Consider the following 5,528-nt stretch of genomic DNA (forward strand, 5'->3'; position numbering starts at 1 on the left):
GTCGACTTTCAATTTTGGAAGATGCTGCCAAGCGGTACCTTGGTAACCACGTGCTCTCGCGAGACTTGGAGAGAAGACGAAAAAAAACCAGACAAACTTTAAGTTGTATACCGTAAATTAGGCATATTTATCTTTGCAGCGTTATGCTACACTATTTGTGCTTCTTCTAATTTTATCTACTGTATTTATATATAACAAATTAGATTTTTTTTTAATTTATAGGTTAATTTCAAGCATTTATTGTAGCAGAACAACAAAATCACACGGATATGTCAACTCATTACAGAAACAACTAAATTTATTTCAAAGTTATTTCAGTAAATGGAAATGCGGTTAAAGTTTCTCTCAAGAATGAATTTTTCTCAGGTTTCGTAGTATTTGTTACCACAGTTTTATCTACTTATATCAATTACCTATATCAAAAAATCTTTGTTTTCTATGTCTTTCTTTTTTCAATGTTTCCCCAGAGAATGATTTATTTAGGATAATTAAGCAGTGTGGAGGATATATTTTTCTTCTACGGTGTAACCAATTCTCATATTATAAAGTTTTGCTCAGTCTTTTCTTTTCTAAATCAAAAAACATTTTCAACTACAAAGACACAATAGAGGTTTTAGAAGAAAGGGCATTTCTGTGACCTTGACCTGTAAGTATTCTGGTCAAAATATTGCATGAATAAAACTCTTCTTCAACTTTTACATTTTCTTGGAAATTGAACTTAATAAAAAAACCTTGGAGCTCAATGTCAGGCTTTGACAGATCACTGCATTAATTAACAACCACAAGATGGCTTCTGCTCCTCCTTTCCTCCATGCATGCAGAGATGAAGCGCTTTCTTCAGGACAACTGTTGTCTTCCGGTTAGAAAATGTTCTAGCTCCAAGCGCTCTCTCTTCTAAAAAAGGGAAAAGCCAAATGCCTGGGTGAGTGTTGATAAGAAGGAAACCAATTCAATGAATACTCTTGCTCCATCAAAGAGAAGAGCTTTGCTTGAAGCAACATGACTCATCCATGTTGAAGCGGATGGTTATTTACCGTGCATTTACAGGATGGTCTCATATCAAATGAAACGACCAGCTCTGAATATGCAATCCAATGTAAAACCTACAGAGTACATTATTGATTTCTAGAAATCTAAACCCTCCAAAATGTGTTCCAGATGTATTTTAGAGTCCTCTGATTTCTGTTTTATTCTTACAATTTCAGAACAGATTTATGACTTTTTAAAATAAATTATGTATTTTTTTCATATTACTGTAAACTCCGGCTATGATGGACCTCTATAAATATGTAAACGTTTTATTTGATGTGGTACACAGTGATGACTTGAACATAAGTTTTTCTGCATTTCCCAGTTGAAATCCACACTTCCTTGACTTAAAAAAATATATTTGGAAACACTCCTGACCTAATTTTAGTTTAAAATGCCACAACACCGGTATAATATTGATGCAAAATAGATAGATGTGCTAATGTTATCAGGCTCTTTTATCTGTCTGTTCAAGAAAGAGGAAAAGACACTGGAACCATGTAATAAAAAAGGTTTGGCTGGGAAATTCTGCCATTCCTACAGGTAGCTTTTCTTCTGATATGTTAGAAAAGTATTGCTCAAATATTTCAACTTCTACTGATAATGATCCAAAGTGCTTCTCCTTACTTCCTTCAGGGGTTATCACAGCAAATCCCCCCACAGATTTTCGGACGTGATTTGGCTCCAGTTTTGCTGCAGAGACCTTTCCTGATGCAACACTGCATTTACCTGGAGCTAGGAACAACACATGGAAACACTGGAAATTTCCCGCATCTGGTTGCAATGACTTTCAGCACCTGGAGGACCCAGACAGTCTCCATCCAAGACCTGATCAGACCCAACCGGCTTTGGAGCCACGATTACATGAAATAAGGGTGGCACAGCCACAGTTGTAATGAGCAAATTAATATAGCATTTGAAGAAGTTAGTAAAATATACTTCATTTAGGAATAATTAAAAATAAAACTGTTTTGTTTTAACTTAATGAGTTGGGGAATTATTTCCTTAAAAAGCTTAGTAAATTAATCTACGGAGAAATTAATGAAACTCTCAAAGTGAAAGTATCTTCAGATTATGCTTACGCATTCTGGAAAAAAAATATTTTGCTTCCAAATTCCCGAATGTCATAAAATTGAGCCAGTTTACCAGCAGAATGACAAAAGCCTAATTTGCTCAGGTGGATGACTCCTTCAGTCACTTTCAGTCAGCCAGGAGGCTGCTGGGAAGAGCTCAGACTCTGACTTCAGGTCAAATTTCTGGACTTAAGAGGTGAGGAAATTCCTCAGGAGTCCCGGATAATGTGACATCATCCACGGCGAATAGAGTTTCATCACATATGATGGTAAACTCCATAGGGATTATTTTACCGCTTATCTTACATCATAATCTCAGATGGAGCATGGAGGATACCTTGCATGAGTGTGTTTCCTCAGAGGATAAGGGCTAAAGCGACTGCTCTCACCAGGAACAATAATGATCTATAAATAGCTGGTTGTAAATATTATTTTAACTCAAGCTACACCATGGCTACTGCAACAACAGGGATGATATTATGTAACTGTTTAATAAAAAAAAGATTAGAAGGTTAAGTACTATTTCTAAAGTTGCATAACATGCCCTCTCTGAAGTTAATTTCATGTGAACACTTCTGTGTTCAAAACTCTTGTATTCACACAATTTCTATGACTGTTCTCAGGCTCTATGTATAAAACATGTGGCCAAAGTACGTGCACTGAAAGCTAAGGTCGAACTTTGAACAACCAGGAACTCAGATTGGTCGGTGTCCCTTTTAATTTACGGAAGTGCCAACCGTTCGAAAATTGATCATGGAGGAGAAATTAATCATTGCAGTTTGTGCCCAGCCAGAATTAAATAACAACAGTATATATTGGAATATAGCTGTGAAAGAAAAAAATGTGGAATTAGATTTGTGAGATTTGCACCACTTGGACATTTTTCACCAAATCTCTTGCAACTGTCTGGGACAGACATGTGCTACTAAACAGTAGAAAAAGAAGAAGAAGCCCCTCCCAGCTTGTCCAGTGTGAACACCATGTGCAAAATGTGCCCTCAAGAACACTTGATGTGTCTGCAGTTTAAAAGTTAAGAGTGAATTCAGACTGGAAAAGTCAGTTAGTCCGGATAGATGTTGCTTAATTATGTCCAGATTGAGTCCTGAACCGTGCAGATGGTCTGCATTCAGACGGGAATCTACCAGAGATTTCTTCTACGAACCAAAGCCATCTTTAGTCACAATGTCATGTGACTTAAGATCTCTTCAGTGACGGGCCAGGAGTTATGAGGGCAGGGCAAAGCAACAAGACAAAGAGTAATGGAAATCATTTTGCAATTCTTATCATGATAGCTAATTTATTCAAACTTTGTATTTCACAGACCAATTTTGGAATGTTTTTTTTAAGTAAGTGTTTTTATTTATCTTTAGCACAAGAATATTCACGCTTGCATGAAAATGAAAATCCTTCCAGTTAGTCCATGTCACGTAACCTTCCCTTTGCCCTTGCGTTTTTATACGGAAGGAGCACAATGACTACTCAGCTTCTTTTCTGACAACACAGAGAGGGTCCCTCTCACTTTGACTATAAATTTTGATTTGTGTTGTTTTTATCAGCTCTTTACATCAGAGGTTAAGCCCACAGAGATGTTTATGCGGTGGTTTCCTGCTATTCAGAGGCAGCACGGCTGCTATTTGAGAAAAGGTTGGCAGGGATGGAGCAGTCCATCACAGCTGACAGCTTTCCACTTTCAAATCTCCAGTCAGACTCATCCAGTCTGCTGTTTTACTCTTCATCGACTCTGTGACTTCCTAAAGTTATTTTTTTAGAAGCAGGAATTCAAACATATCTTGCTTTGTTAACCTATTGGAACAAAAATCATTGAAACTTCAGATTGTTTTGTTTTTTTAAACAGCAAAAGTCAGAATGTATCTCTGCTCCTCTTGAAGGCCATAGGATTGGATGCTACGTGCAACAATGACCTCTAAAGCTTGAAAATGTCACTAAGAAACATTAGGGAAAAACCAACTCGAGTAAAAGTTGGAGCAGCTGAATCGGTCTGCATGCTCTTGGAACGCCGGTTAAAACGTGAGTTGTGGAGTAAAGCAATTGCCCAGGCAGCAGAGGAGGCTTCCAGTGGAGTCGACCACAGCGTTCCTCTGGGTTTTTATAATGGCAGCGTACAGTCGTGTTACCTCCACTCACTGGAATGTGAGAAAATGGAAAAACTGACACATGTATTCACTTCAAAACAAGTCAAATAACTGCATCCAGAAACACTGTGTGCTCATGACAAAGTCAACAAATTCCTGCTCCATAGAGACATTGTCAGATACTCAATCATTCCTGAAAACAAATTGCACTTTAAACTGCGGTTCATATTATGTAATGAAAATGTCTTTAACCCTTCTGGTACATTCATTCCAAAGGAGACCATTGAAGAGACACGTTTGCGAAAACTATGTTTTTATTCCTATGAGACTAAAATTGTAGGTCTGATACAGTTTATTTACAAAAAATACTCTTTCACAATTTAAGCATTTAGGCGAGAGAGCAATCTTTATGTGCAAAAACACATTAACTCATTAATCAGGCAACTAGGGGTGAGTATCTTTCCCTTTCACACAGTTCAATACATATTTTGATACATGGCCCACAACTAGATACATAAAATATTTAAATAATTTTGAGGAGACTCAATAAAGTCCAATACTTTACACAATGCATTCAATGTCAGTATAGTGTAGCGGTGCTAGTATTACAGGGTTGAGATATCAGCTATGATGAACTCTGGTTTTATTTCACTTGTAACACAACATTTTACAACACAAGGGGTGTAATCATCGTCTCTCTCACTCATGGTGCAGTACGAAATAACAGGATGAAATAACTAAGAACAAACAGAGTCAAATAGCCAGGAACAAGTGGACAAAAACCCACACTGAAACCCCAATCCACCCAGACAGGCAAAGGGAATGGTATCCCATAATTCCTTGCTCTGACAGTAAGCCCAATGTGCTTGTGACCCTTGGTACAATAGGTAATTTATTTGGCATCTAAAACTATAAATGAAAACGGAGTTCAAATGTTAAAATCTGGCATTTTGGGTCTTTTAGACTGATTTGTTCTTTGTGGTTAAAGAAGCATGTCCTTCATGATTTAGTCAGGTATTATTTGAAATGCTGTGAAAAAATAGAGTTATCAAATGTTCAGTGCACATGTGGTTTACCTAGAGCCAATTGTAATTGGCTGGTGTCAAAGTTATTTAACGGAGTCAGGAGTCGAGTACGATTTCTCGTGAGGAGAGCCGAAACAAACAACCTCAGTCCATCCATCAAGGCACTTCTGAAGAGGACTGCATGGCCTCCACCTTTTATTCAGATTAAAAGATTGCCGTGGTTACAAAGAAATCTAAGGGATGGGGGTCTTCTTCTTTCTTCTATTCCATTCGGCTTTTTCCTTCAGGGGTCGCCACAGCGAATCAGT

At 37.6% G+C, this 5,528-nt stretch overlaps 1 long non-coding RNA gene across 2 annotated transcripts; it reads left to right on the forward strand.

The window, feature by feature from the left end:
- Positions 1 to 531: 531 nt before the first annotated feature.
- On the forward strand, positions 532 to 1,967 carry LOC112159670. 2 transcript variants are annotated; one of them, XR_002921521.1, is made up of 4 exons: positions 532 to 646; positions 760 to 922; positions 1,505 to 1,572; positions 1,666 to 1,967. It is a non-coding gene; the product is annotated as an uncharacterized LOC112159670 (long non-coding RNA). The 2 variants fall into 2 exon arrangements; XR_004948159.1 differs by having other exon boundaries at positions 538 to 922.
- The last annotated feature ends 3,561 nt before the right edge of the window (positions 1,968 to 5,528 follow it).

Source organism: Oryzias melastigma, linkage group LG7, assembly GCF_002922805.2.
Source record: "Oryzias melastigma strain HK-1 linkage group LG7, ASM292280v2, whole genome shotgun sequence".
Classification (NCBI taxonomy): Eukaryota; Metazoa; Chordata; class Actinopteri; order Beloniformes; family Adrianichthyidae; genus Oryzias; species Oryzias melastigma.